Genomic DNA, 14956 nt, shown 5'->3' with positions numbered 1-14956 from the left:
GATTTCCCAAGCTTTAAACTTCCCAAGGAGCACTGGGCAAGCGATAATATTGAAATGGAAGGAGTATCAGACCACTGCAAATCTACCAAGACCTGGCCGTCCCTCTAAACTTTCAGCTCATACAAGGAGAAGACTGATCAGAGATGCAGCCAAGAGGCCCATGATCACTCTGGATGAACTGCAGAGATCTACAGCTGAGGTGGGAGACTCTGTCCATAGGACAACAATCAGTCGTATATTGCACAAATCTGGCCTTTATGGAAGAGTGGCAAGAAGACAGCCATTTCTTAAAGATATCCATAAAAAGTGTCGTTTAAAGTTTGCCACAAGCCACCTGGGAGACACACCAAACATGTGGAAGAAGGTGCTCTGGTCAGATGAAACCAAAATTGAACTTTTTGGCAACAATGCAAAACGTTATGTTTGGCGTAAAAGCAACACAGCTCATCACACTGAACACACCATCCCCACTGTCAAACATGCTGGTGGCAGCATCATGGTTTGGGCCTGCTTTTCTTCAGCAGGGACAGGGAAGATGGTTAAAATTGATGGGAAGATGGATGGAGCCAAATACAGGACCATTCTGGAAGAAAACCTGATGGAGTCTGCAAAAGACCTGAGACTGGGACGGAGATTTGTCTTCCAACAAGACAATGATCCAAAACATAAAGCAAAATCTACAATGGAATGGTTCAAAAATAAACATATCCAGGTGTTAGAATGGCCAAGTCAAAGTCCAGACCTGAATCCAATCGAGAATCTGTGGAAAGAACTGAAAACTGCTGTTCACAAATGCTCTCCATCCAACCTCACTGAGCTCGAGCTGTTTTGCAAGGAGGAATGGGAAACAATTTCAGTCTCTCGATGTGCAAAACTGATAGAGACATACACCAAGCGACTTACAGCTGTAATCGCAGCAAAAGGTGGCGCTACAAAGTATTAACTTAAGGGGGCTGAATAATTTTGCACGCCCAATTTTTCAGTTATATATCCAAGAAATGTCGTTCCACTTCATGATTGTGTCCCACTTGTTGTTGATTCTTCACAAAAAAATACAGTTTTATATCTTTATGTTTGAAGCCTGAAATGTGGCAAAAGGTCGCAAAGTTCAAGGGGGCCGAATACTTTCGCAAGTCACAGTTTATATAAAGAAATCAGTCAATTGAAATAAATTAATTAGGCCATTATCTATGGATTTCACATGATTGGGCAGGGGTGCAGCGATGGGTGGAGCCACTTGAGAGCCAGGCCCACCCACCAGGGAGCCAGGCCCAGACAATCAGAATAAGTTTCTCCCCACAAAAGTTATTTCTAACAGACAGAAATACTTCTCAGTTTCATTAGATGTCCGGGTGGCTGGTCTCAGACGATCCTGCGGGTGAAGAAGCCGGATGTGGAGGTCCTTGGTTGGCATGGTTACACGTCGTGTGCGATTGTGAGGCCGGTTGAATGTACTGCCAAATTCTCTTAAACAACGTTGGTAGAGAAATGAACATTAAATTATCTGGCAAAAGCTCTGGTGGACATTCCAGCAGTCAGCATGCCAATTGTAAGCTCCCTCAAAATGTCAGATATCTGTGGCATTGGGTTGAGTGCCAAAACTGCACATTTTAGAGTGGCCTTTTATTGTCCACAGCACAAGGTACACCTGTGTAGTGATCAAACTGTTTAATCAGCTTCTTAATATGCCACAGCTGTCAAGTGAATGGATTATCTTGGCAAAGGAGAAATGCTGATTAACAGGGATGTAAAGACATTGGGCACACAGTTTGAAAGAAATACATTTTTTTGTGAGTATGGAACATTTCTGGGATCTTTTATTTCAGCTCATGAAATATGGGACCAACACATTACATGTTGTATTTATATTTCTGTTCAGTATATTTTCAAGCAGATTTAATTCAAAACTGTAGCTCAGCCACTCAAGAACGTTCACGGTCTTCTTGGTAAGCAACTCCAGTGTATATTTTCCATTGTGTTTTAGGTTATTGTTCTGCTAAAAGTTGAATTCATCTCCCAGCGCTTGGTGGAAAGCAAACTGATCCAGGTTTTCTTCTAGGATTTCACCTGTGCTTAGCTCCATTCTGTTTCTATTTTATCCTGAAAAACTCCCCAGTCCTTAACGACTACAAGCATTATCATAACATGATGCAGCCACCACTATGCTTGAAAATATGGAGAGTAGTACTCAGTAATGTGTTGTATTGGATTTGCCCCAAACATAACACTTTATATTCAGGAGTAAAAGTGAATTGCTTTCCCACATGTTTTTCAGCATTACTTTAGTGCCTTGCTGCAAACAGGATTCATGTTTTGGAATATTTTTATTCTGCACAGGCTTACTTCTGTCACTCTGTCAATTAGGTCAGTATTGTGGAGTAACTACAATGTTGTTGATCCATCCTCAGTTTTAACTTATCACAGCCATTAAACTCTGTTTTAAAAGTCACCATAGGCATTATGGCAAAATCCCTGAGCAGTTTCCTTCCGCAACTGAGTTAGAAAGGACGCCTGTATCTTCGTAGTGACTGGGTGTATTTTCCCCCATCCAAAGTGTAATTAATAACTTCACCATGCCCAAACGCATATTGAATATTTTTTTCTATCTACCAATAGGTGCCCTTCTTAGCGAGGCACTGGAAAACCTCACTGGTCTTTGTGGTTGAAATTCACTGCTTGACTGAGGGACCTTACAGATAATTGTGTGTTGGGTACAGAGACGAGGTAAAGTCCACGCAACTCATTATGTGACTTGTTACGCACATTTTTACTCCTGAACTTATTTAGGCTTGCCATAACAAAGGAGTTGAATACTTTTTGACTCAATACCTTTCAGCTTTTAATTTGTAATTAATTTGTGAAAAAATTGAAAAACATAATTCCACTTTAACATTATGGGTATCATGTGTAGACCAATGACAAAACATCACAATGTAGTACATTTTGAATTCAGGCTGTAACACAACAAAATGTGGACAAAGGGGTGTGAATACCTTCTGAAGGCACTGTAATCCATTGCGAGCCTACTGTCACGTTCGTTATAAAGATGAGACCAAGGCGCAGCGTGAGTAGAGTTCCACATGTTTTTAATAAAACCGAAACTCAGCAAAACATGACAAACAAGCACAAATGAAACGCGAAGCTATACGAATAGTGCAGACAGGCAACTAAACATAGAACAAGATCCCACAAACACCAAAGGGAAATGGCTACCTAAATATGATCCCCAATCAGAGACAACGATAAACAGCTGCCTCTGATTGGGAACCATATCAGGCCAACATACAATTACAAAAACTCTTAGACCTAAAAAACCCTGGACATTCAAAAACGCTAGACAATACAAAACTAGAGTACCCACCCTAGTCACACCCTGACCTAACCAAAATATAAAGAAAACAGAGATCTCAGGTCAGGGCGTGACACCGACTTGTCCTCTCTACAGTGTGGGGGAGACACTGAGACAGAGAGGAGAGACAGAAGAATGCATGATGGAGAGAGATAGAGAGCAGTTGCTTCACACGGTATCTCTACCTGAAAATACATCTAAGTGATTGATAGTTGGTATTCAGCAGTCATAAAAGTATGCCTTAATTACTCTAAAGAACTCCTAAAATAGAGATTTTGCCAGACAGCATAGGCAGCAGCTCTATAGAGATGATGATGACTTGGAATGAAATACTGAAGTCATTAAGTAAAACAAACGTAATATACACAAAAACTGAAATATTTCATTAAAGTTGAATAACTGATGGTTAATAAGTAATAAGCAGTAATAGCCAGTCACTACCATCATGGAACTTTAATTAATTGTTTTATTCTGTTTTGTTACAGCATTCAACCCACATAATGCAAAATGCATTTAACATTGAAAAAAACAGAAATCGAAAACCATGTTTTTTTTCTCGAAACCGAACCAACCTCAAAAAGTACTTATCTCTCAGCACTAGAGTCAGGTGATTGGGGACTATGCTGAGTACAGCACTTCCACACGGGCAGCCAGGGTTCTGACTGTCACAGCGATTTAACGCTGCTTTAGAATACCACAGGCTTAGTGTGTGTACGTGTATAGTTGGTTGGTTGCTAAAACACACACACACACACACACACACACACACACACACACACACACACAGTCCCAAGCCCCCAGCATGCAGGACAGACTGCATCAAACTCTCCAAAGACACAGAGGGAGGGAGCTGTCTGAGCGAAGAAGGAGGACAGGAGGAGAGGAGGTGGAGGGGAGAAGAGAGGGATGAGAAGAGATGGAGGAGAAGAGATGGAGGGGGGAGGAGAGGAGATGGAGGAGAGGAGATGGAGGGGAGAAGAGAGGGAGGAGAAGAGAAGAGATGGAGGGGGGAGATGGAGGGGGAGGAGAAGAGATGGAGGGGGGAGGAGAGGAGATGGAGGGGAGAAGAGAAGGAGATGGAGGGGGGAGGAGATGGAGGGGGGAGGAGAAGAGATGGAGGGGGGAGGAGAAGAGATGGAGGGGGGAGGAGAAGAGATGGAGGGGGGAGGAGAAGAGAAGAGATGGAGGGGGGAGGAGATGGAGGGGGAAGGAGAGGAGATGGAGGGGGGAGGGGAGAAGAGATGGAGGGGGGAGGAGATGGAGGGGGGAGGAGAGGAGATGGAGGGGGAAGGAGAGGAGATGGAGGGGAAGGAGAGGAGATGGAGGGGAGGAGAGAGGAGATGGAGGGGAGAAGAGAGGAGAGGAGATGGAAGGGGGAGGAGAGGAGATGGAGCAGGGAGGGAGTGAGGAGAAGAGATGGAGGGGAGAAGAGATGGAGGAGAAGAGATGGAGGGGGAGGAGAGGAGATGGAGGGGGAGGAGAGGAGATGGAGGGGAGAAGAGAGGAGAGGAGAAGAGATGGAGGGGGGAGGAGATGGAGGGGGGAGGAGAGGAGATGGGGGGGAGATGGGAGGGGGGAGGAGAGGAGATGGGGGGGAGATGGGAGGGGGGAGGAGAGGAGATGGAAAGGAGAAGAGAGGAGAGGAGAAGAGATGGAGGGGGGAGGAGATGGAGGGGGGAGGAGAGGAGATGGGGGGGAGATGGGAGGGGGGAGGAGAGGAGATGGGGGGGAGATGGGAGGGGGGAGGAGAGGAGATGGAAAGGAGAAGAGAGGAGAGGAGAAGAGATGGAGGAAGAAGGAGAGGAAATGGAGGGTAGAGGAGATGGAGGAAGAAGGAGAGGAGATGGAGGGGGAGGAGAGGAGGTGGAGGGGGGAGGAGATGGAGCGGGAGGTGGAGGAAGAAGGATAGGAAATGGAGGGTAGAGGAGATGGAGGAAGAAGGAGAGGAAGAAGGAGAGGAGATGGAAGGGGAGAGGAGATGGAGGAAGAAGGAGAGGAGATGGAGGGGGAGGAGAGGAGATGGAGCAGGGAGGGAGTGAGGAGAAGAGATGGAGGGGAGAAGAGATGGAGGAGAAGAGATGGAGGGGGAGGAGAGGAGATGGAGGGGGAGGAGAGGAGATGGAGGGGAGAAGAGAGGAGAGGAGAAGAGATGGAGGGGGGAGGAGATGGAGGGGGGAGGAGAGGAGATGGGGGGGAGATGGGAGGTGGGAGGAGAGGAGATGGGGGGGAGATGGGAGGGGGGAGGAGAGGAGATGGAAAGGAGAAGAGAGGAGAGGAGAAGAGATGGAGGAAGAAGGAGAGGAAATGGAGGGTAGAGGAGATGGAGGAAGAAGGAGAGGAGATGGAGGGGGAGGAGAGGAGGTGGAGGGGGGAGGAGATGGAGCGGGAGGTGGAGGAAGAAGGATAGGAAATGGAGGGTAGAGGAGATGGAGGAAGAAGGAGAGGAAGAAGGAGAGGAGATGGAAGGGGAGAGGAGATGGAGGAAGAAGGAGAGGAGATGGAGGGGGAGGTGATGGAGGGGGAGAGGTGATGGAGAAAGGAGATGAGGTGGAGGGGAGAAGAGAGGAGATGGAGAAGAGGTGGAGGAGAAGAGATGGAGGGGGGAGGAGAGAAGATGGAGGGGAGAAGAGAGGAGAGGAGAAGAGATGGAGGGGGGAGATGGAGGGGGAGGAGATGTAGGAGAAGAGATGGAGGGGGGAGGAGAGGAGATGGAGGGGGGAGGAGAGGAGATGGAGGGGGGAGGAGAGGAGATGGAGTGGGGAGGAGAGGAGATGGAGGGGAGAAGAGAGGAGAGGAGAAGAGATGGAGGGGGGAGGAGATGGAGGGGGAGAGGAGATGGAGGAAAAAGGAGAGGAAATGGAGGGTAGAGGAGATGGAGGAAGAAGGAGAGGAGATGGAGGGGGAGGAGAGGAGATGGAGCGGGGAGGAGAGGAGGTGGAGGGGGGAGGAGATGGAGCGGGAGGTGGAGGAAGAAGGATAGGAAATGGAGGGTAGAGGAGATGGAGGAAGAAGGAGAGGAAGAAGGAGAGGAGATGGAAGGGGAGAGGAGATGGAGGAAGAAGGAGAGGAGATGGAGGGGGAGGTGATGGAGGGGGAGAGGTGATGGAGAAAGGAGATGAGGTGGAGGGGAGAAGAGAGGAGATGGAGAAGAGGTGGAGGAGAAGAGATGGAGGGGGGAGGAGAGAAGATGGAGGGGAGAAGAGAGGAGAGGAGAAGAGATGGAGGGGGGAGATGGAGGGGGAGGAGATGTAGGAGAAGAGATGGAGGGGGGAGGAGAGGAGATGGAGGGGGGAGGAGAGGAGATGGAGGGGGGAGGAGAGGAGATGGAGTGGGGAGGAGAGGAGATGGAGGGGAGAAGAGAGGAGAGGAGAAGAGATGGAGGGGGGAGGAGATGGAGGGGGAGAGGAGATGGAGGAAAAAGGAGAGGAAATGGAGGGTAGAGGAGATGGAGGAAGAAGGAGAGGAGATGGAGGGGGAGGAGAGGAGATGGAGCGGGGAGGGAGTGAGGAGAAGAGATGGAGGAAGAAGGAGAGGAGATGGAGGGGGGAGGAGATGGGGGGGATGATGGAGGAAGAAGGAGAGGAGATGGAAGGGGAGAGGAGATGGAGGAAGAAGGAGAGGAGATGGAGGGGGAGAGGAGATGGAGGAAGGAGAGGAGGTGGAGGGTAGAGGAGATGGAGGAAGAACGAGAGGAGATGGAGGGTGGAGGGGAGGAGATGGAGGAAGAAGGATAGGAATGGAGGGGGAGGAGAGGAGATGGAGGGGAGAGTAGATGGGGGAGAAGGAGAGGGTATGGAGGGTAGAGGAGATGGAGGAAGAAGGAGAGGAGATGGAGGGGGAGGAGAGGAGATGGAGCGGGGAGGGAGTGAGGAGAAGAGATGGAGGAAGAAGGAGAGGAGATGGAGGGGGGAGGAGATGGGGGGGATGATGGAGGAAGAAGGAGAGGAGATGGAAGGGGAGAGGAGATGGAGGAAGAAGGAGAGGAGATGGAGGGGGAGAGGAGATGGAGGAAGGAGAGGAGGTGGAGGGTAGAGGAGATGGAGGAAGAACGAGAGGAGATGGAGGGTGGAGGGGAGGAGATGGAGGGGAGAGTAGATGGGGGAGATGGAGGAAGAAGGAGAGGGGATGAGGGTAGAGGAGATGGAGGAGGAAAGGAGAGGAGATGGAGGAAGAAGGAGAGGAGATGGAGGGGGAGGAGATGGAGGGTAGAGGAGATGGAGGTTAGAGGAGATGGAGGAAGAAGGAGAGGCTATGTGGGGTAGAGGAGAATAGATGGAGGAAGAAGGAGAGGAGATGGAGGGTGGAGGAGAGGAGATGGAGGAAGAAGGATAGGAATGGAGGGGGAGGAGAGGAGATGGAGGGGAGAGTAGATGGGGGAGAAGGAGAGGGTATGGAGGGTAGAGGAGATGGAGGAAGAAGGAGAGGAGATGGAGGGGGAGGAGATGGAGGGTAGAGGAGATGGAGGAAGAAGGAGAGGAGATGGAGGGGGTAGGAGAGGAGATGGAGGGGAAGGAGAGGAGATAGAGGTGAAGGAGAGGAGATGGAGGAGAAGGAGAGGAGATGGAGGTGAAGGAGAGGAGATGGAGGAGAAGGAGAGGAGATGGAGGGAAGGAGAGGAGAGGAGACGGAGGGGGAAGGCGAGGACATGGAGGAGGGAGGAGAGGAGATGGAGAGAGGGGGAGAGGACATGGAGGAGGGAGGAGAGGAGATGGAGGGGGAGGGGGAGAGGGAGCAGCCGGATTAGGGAAGAAAAGTATGGAAATTAGCAGATGTAATAACAACAAACAGCTGACATGGACACAAACCCATTATTTTGACAATAGTGGTAGTAACATTATAATAGTAGGTTAGTAATTATAGCCAAACTAAGGTCAGCACCTGAACTCCTCTCGTCCCATGTGATTCTGTCCCCTTGGTGTGACTGTGTGTTAATGCACCAGTGGGTAGTCCAGACACAGACAGGGACTAATGCTATTAACATCACTTCTGTGCAGGAATCCCTGTGGGGACACACACACATACACACACACCTTGTGTTTATTTTCTAGTTGTGTCATTCAAATGTCTAATTTTAGAAAATACACAGGAAATAGCCTGAGACTAATTCCCTGACCACCAAACCAGTAAATGTCTGTGGGAATAAGGTAAGCTGATTCCAGATCTGTTTGTGCTGAAGCCAATATCCAACCTCTGTGATCATTGTCATGCCAACCTGATCTGGTACCAGGCTATAGGGATCTGTTTAAAAAACACCCCAACTTCCTCCCTATTCTACATTACAGGACTTTGAGACAAACAACTAGTCTGTGAAGAACTCTGTACAGAAATTCCTATTAAATGTGTCTGCCTAAAGCTGTTCAGCCCTCCAGATAGAATTAACATACATACCAATACATAAAACATGTATTTAACTTGTCCCTGATTTCTCTAACTTGATGCACCATTCAAGTCTTCCTGCCTGTATCGTAGCATACTTTAGAGTCTATTTCCAGGTTGATTGAGCCTCCATAGCAACGCTAACTCCCATTAGCTGCATTTTTTTATGAAACTCCAAACAACTTTGCTGCTGCTTTTTCAAATGTAATGACCCGTGTGCTCCACTTACGTCTGGCGAGGGATTTAGAGAAGGAGAAGGAGGAGAAGAAGGAGGATAAAAACACAAAAACAAAAACAAATCAATTTAATGACTCGCTCTGCAAACGTTACGCCTCTAGAAAACTCCGCCTGGGGAAGAAAATACGAAGAAAATGTGATTTTAGAACCAGGCGCTGCTATGTCAGCATTATTACATGACTGGCTGTCACGGGCGCCATGAGAAGGCGGCGGTAATTTGGGTGCATCAAGTGTCGCTAGCTGCCTCGTCGTTAAAACAGCCCTGTGCAGGGTCGGTGGAGCTCCACAGGGCTAACGAGCATCGGGCAACTCATTCCATGGTGAACGGGGTGACACATGGTTTATTAATGCATCGATTGGACAATGCTGAGCTGGGAGACTTGTCTAGATAGCATTCTGGAGGCCTAAATACTGTAGGTCTAAATATCGTAGGCCTAAATACCGTAGGTCTAAATACCGTAGGCCTAAATACTGTAGGTCTAAATACCGTAGGTCTAAATACCGTAGGTCTAAATACCGTACTTTTCAAAATGTTTTCTTCAGTTGTCCCCATAGAAGAACCCTTTTTGGTTCCAGGTCCAACCCTTGTTGGTTCTAGGTAGAACTCTCTGTGGAAAGAGTTTTACATTGAACACAAAACAGTTCCCCCTTAGATAGCACCTTTTCTGCAGGCTACACAGTTGGATAGATCATCTAGAACTCCTGTGGAAATATCATGTAGGACTCCTGTGGAAAAATCATGTAGAACTCCTGTGGAAATATCATGTAGAACCCCTGTGGAAAGATCATGTAGAACTCCTGTGGAAAGATCATGTAGAACTCCTGTGGAAAGATCATGTAGAACCCCTGTGGAAAGATCATGTAGAACCCCTGTGGAAAGATCATGTATAACTCCTGTGGAAAGATCATGTATAACTCCTGTGGAAAGATCATGTAGAACTCCTGTGGAAAGATCATGTAGAACCCCTGTGGAAAGATCATGTAGAACTCCTGTGGAAAGATCATGTAGAACTCCTGTGGAAAGATCATGTAGAACCCCTGTGGAAAGATCAAGTAGAACCCCTGTGGAAAGATCATGTAGAACTCCTGTGGAAAGATCATGTATAACTCCTGTGGAAAGATCATGTAGAACTCCTGTGGAAAGATCATGTAGAACCCCTGTGGAAAGATCATGTAGAACTCCTGTGGAAAGATCATGTAGAACTCCTGTGGAAAGATCATGTAGAACCCCTGTGGAAAGATCAAGTAGAACCCCTGTGGAAAGATCATGTAGAACTCCTGTGGAAAGATCATGTAGAACTCCTGTGGAAAGATCATGTAGAACCCCTGTGGAAAGATCAAGTAGAACCCCTGTGGAAAGATCATGTAGAACTCCTGTGGAAAGATCAACCAAGAAAGAATACTGAATACAACATTAAACAGCGATTCAGTTTAGCACTTAGATCAAAACACAAACAGTCTGGTCATTCCTGCACCAAACATGACACATCACTTTGAAATGGTTCCAGTTGGTATAGTGACATATGGCTGACTAGCACATCTTGTTGTTGTGATCGTCATTATACTGATTCTGCAGATTCTGTGAGACAAATAAATGTATCATATAGTTGGGTAACTAACTGTCCATATGCTGCCAGACAGGCACATTTCATTAGGACTCTGTGATCCACTTTGGTCTCAATTTATCAACTGCAACCACCAAGGAGTTGTTGTTTATGTCACCCTCCTCTCCTTCACCCTCTCAGTGCAGCCACCAGGCTCCAACATCAGAGTGTTAAACTAAACAGAGTATTTTCACCCTCCTCTCCTTCACCCTCTCAGTGCAGCCACCAGGCTCCAACATCAGAGCGTTAAACTAAACACAGTATTTTCACCCTCCTCTCCTTCACCCTCTCAGTGCAGCCACCAGGCTCCAACATCAGAGCGTTAAACTAAACACAGTATTTTCACCCTCCTCTCCTTCACCCTCTCGGTGCAGCCACCAGGCTCCAACATCAGAGTGTTAAACTAAACACAGTATTTTCACCCTCCTCTCCTTCACCCTTTCGGTGCAGCCACCAGGCTCCAACATCAGAGCGTTAAACTAAACACAGTATTTTCACCCTCCTCTCCTTCGCCCTCCTCTCCTTCACCCTCTCAGTGCAGCCACCAGGCTCCAACATCAGAGCGTTAAACTAGACACAGTATTTTCACCCTCCTCTCCTTCACCCTCCTCTCCTTCACCCTCTCAGTGCAGCCACCAGGCTCCAACATCAGAGTGTTAAACTAAACACAGTGTTTTCACCCTCCTCTCCTTCACCCTCTCAGTGCAGCCACCAGGCTCCAACATCAGAGTGTTAAACTAAACACAGTGTTTTCACCCTCCTCTCCTTCACCCTCTCAGTGCAGCCACCAGGCTCCAACATCAGAGCGTTAAACTAAACACAGTATTTTCACCCTCCTCTCCTTCACCCTCCTCTCCTTCACCCTCTCAGTGCAGCCACCAGGCTCCAACATCAGAGCATTAAACTAAACACAGTATTTTTGTTTCTCTCTTCCTCTTTCGTTGTCCAACTTTGTCTGACCCTCTGCCCTTCAGTCCCTCCTTCCATCTGGCTCTTTAGCAATCCTTCCCTCCCTCTCTGCATCATTTCCTGTCTCTCTACTTCTAACTCTCCCCTTCTCGTCATCAATCCTTCCCTCTAGATATTTACATTTCATTATCTGTATTCCCTTTCCCCAAGGGAAGACGTAGTGAAAGAGAGAGACTACTGAAACTCTTAACTAGGGAGACTTGTGCTGGACTAAACTAGGCAAAAAGAAAGAGAGACGTAGAGCAGAGGTGTTACATTCTGACCCTACGAGGTCCAAGCCTGCTGCTTTTCTGTTCTAACTGATATTTAATTGCACCCACCTGGTGTCCCAGGTCTAAATCAGTCCCTGATTGGAGGGGAACAATGGGGCAGAAAAACAGTGAAACTGTCTTCGAGGTCCAGAGTTGAATGTGAGTGGCACAGAGAGATAACGTAACAATGTCTATTATAGCTGGGCATGATGAAATACATTGGGTCAACATCACTTATCAGGCTTGACAACTTATTCAAACAATACTCAGACAGTAAAATGGACAAGTTCAGAAATTATTTATCATTCCTTGACCCAAAAACAGTGCCATATAGTTTCTGAATTCAATTAAATTCTATGCATTGCAAATCTCTAAGTAGAACCTTATGGCCCAAATGATAACCTTACATTGATTCCAGTGTATGGTTAGTTAAACACCATTCCTTGATTCCAGTGTATGGTCAGTTAAACACCGTTCATTCAGTAGCAGGGCTATAGCACAGGGCACCAGACTGCAGGTAGGTACTAATGACTCTGTTGAACACTTACATGACCCACTAGAGATGGTTATTAAGTAGTTATTACACCATTGTATGTATGTGTGTGTGTGTGTGTGTGTGTGTGTGTGTGTGTGTGTGTTATTGACTGATTTAGTAAACAGTTCTCTGGCATCCCAGCACATATCAAGAGGCAGAGGGAATGTCTGATAATGCTCCCAATGATTTACTATTAGAGCTCAGCCAGCCATCCATCTCCTACAATGAATGACATCCGTTTGTCAGCGACACATCCACCCACTGTGTGTTTTCCTCCTACCTTAATGGAGTGATTTGATTGGTCTGTTTTAACACACACAGCGACAGCAGCTGTTGTCTGTTGGTTGACTGCTCTGATGGTGTGAGTGCCACAGTGCGGGCCATCCATCTACATTACAGACTGGCGGGGGTCCTCCCCGTCCCACTGGCTAGCGCTGCTGCTGCCCTGTGTGTCTGTGTGTCAGGGCATGACATTAACTTGACTGATTATTACTCTTCTGAAAGCTCAAATCAAGTCACCCCCCCCCCCCCCCCACACACACACACACAAGAAAAAGGTATGTAAGACAATGGGCCAAAAAGGTGAGGGAAAATGGTGTTGTACGATGCAAGGAACCACTTCACAATATAACATTACTTATTATCACTGGTATTGACAATGGACAGCTGCTGCTCTCTGATCCCATGTATTATACACTAGCTCTTGCCTTGAGCAAGACACTTAATTAACCCCCCCCACAAAGTCAAATACTGCACTGGTAGGCTACTGTATAAAACACATGTGATCCGTCAACCCTCCATGAGGAGAGCTACTGAGTCTGCAGGCTTTGATCCATCCCTGCTCCAACGCACCAGAGTCAGCTTATCAAGGACCTGTTGAGCGGATGAATTTTTACAATGTGGTGTGTTTGAGCAGGGCTGGACGTAGTATTGGTTTCATCAACTGTGCAAATGTCGAGCCCTGGTGTGTCTGTGAGTGTTTATTCCTACTTAACAATGACATTTTATTCTCTCTCTCTCTCTCTCTCTCTCTCTCTCTCTCTCTCTCTCTCTCTCTCTCTCTCCCTCTCTCTCTACAAAGTCTGCTGCCTCAGTTTGTATGATGGCAATTGGCATATACTGCAGAATGTTATGAAGAGTGATCAGATGAATTGCAATTAATTGCAAAGTCCCTCTTTGCCATGCAAAGGAACTGGATCATTGTTCTTCCTCTGTCAACCATGGTTACCTGCAAGGAAACACATGACGTCATCATTGCTTTGCACAAAAAGGGTTTCACAGGCAAGGATATTGCTGCCAGTAAGATTGCACCTAAATCAACCATTTATCGGATCATCAAGAACTTCAAGGAGAGCGGTTAAATTGTTGTGAAGAAGACTTCAGGGCGCCCAAGAGAGACCGGCAAGCACCAGGACCGTCTCCCAAAGTTTATTCAGCTGCGGGATCAGGGCACCACCAGTACAGAGCTTGCTCAGGAATGGCAGCAGGCAGGTGTGAGTGCATCTGCACACACAGTGAGGCAAAGACTTTTGGAGGATGGCCTGGTGTCAAGAAGGGCAGCAAAGAAGCCAATTCTCTCCAGGGAAAACATCAGGGACAGACTGACATTCTGCAAAAGGTACAGGGATTGGACTGCTGAGGACTGGGGTAAAGTAATTTTCTCTGATGAATCCACTTTCCGATTGTTTGGAGCATCCGGAAAAAAGCTTGTCCGGAGAAGACATGGCGAGCGCTACCATCAGTCCTGTGTCATGCCAACAGTAAAGCATCCTGAGACCATTCATGTGTGGTGTTGCTTTTCAGCCAAGGAAGTGGGCTCACTCACAATTTTGCCTAAGAACACAGCCATGAATAAAGAATGGTACCAACACATCCCGAGGGCAACTTCTCCCAACCATCCAGGAGCAGCAGTTTGGTGACGAACAATGCCTTTTCCAGCAAGATGGAGCACCTTGCCATAAGGCAAAAAACGAAGTGGCTCGGGGAACAAATCATCGATATTTTGGGTCCATGGCCAGGAAACTCCCCAGACCTTAATCTCATTGAGAACTTGCGTTCAATCCTCAAGAGGCGGGTGGACAAACAAAACCCCACAAATTGTGACAAACTCCAAGCATTGATTATGCAAGAATGGGCTGCCATCAGTCAGGATGTGGCCCAGAAGTTAATTGACAGCATGCCAGGGCAGATTGCAGAGGTCTTGAAAAAGAAGGGTCAACACTGCAAATATTGATTATTTGCATCAACTTCATGTAATTGTCAATAAAAGCCTTTGACACTTATGAAATGCTTGTACTTGTACTTCCATAGTAACATCTGACAAAAATATCTAAAGACACTGACGCTGCAAACTTTGTTGAAATTAAGATTTGTGTCATTCTCAAAACTTTTGGCCACAACTGTACAGCGGGCCAGCTGCAGACTGCAGACTCCAGTAGCTGCAGACTCCAGTAGCTGCAGACTGCAGACTCCAGTAGCTGCAGGTTAACTCAACATGTTACCAGGTGTGCCACCGACAAACAAGCCTAATTAAATTAGCATAAACTCATTAGCATAAAAGAGAAGGGATGGAGGGAAGGATGGCTGATGAGAAGAGAGGGCTGACTAAGAAGGAGGAGAGTGAGGGAGGGATGAC

At 47.3% G+C, this 14956-nt stretch overlaps 2 protein-coding genes across 2 annotated transcripts in view; one reads left to right on the top strand and one right to left on the bottom strand.

The window, feature by feature from the left end:
• LOC110511897 (luc7-like protein 3) overlaps nt 1-14956 on the top strand; it is a 383846-nt gene that overhangs the window by 269935 nt on the left and 98955 nt on the right. The gene's annotated exons all lie outside the window — the stretch shown is intronic.
• LOC149979424 (voltage-dependent T-type calcium channel subunit alpha-1H-like) overlaps nt 1-14956 on the bottom strand; it is a 104855-nt gene that overhangs the window by 9441 nt on the left and 80458 nt on the right. The gene's annotated exons all lie outside the window — the stretch shown is intronic.

The sequence above is a fragment of the Oncorhynchus mykiss genome, chromosome 12 (assembly GCF_057628025.1).
Source record: "Oncorhynchus mykiss isolate SJ-2025 chromosome 12, ASM5762802v1, whole genome shotgun sequence".
Classification (NCBI taxonomy): Eukaryota; Metazoa; Chordata; class Actinopteri; order Salmoniformes; family Salmonidae; genus Oncorhynchus; species Oncorhynchus mykiss.
The sequence above is the reverse complement of the archived record's forward strand: the minus strand, read 5'-3'. Positions and strand labels throughout refer to the sequence as shown.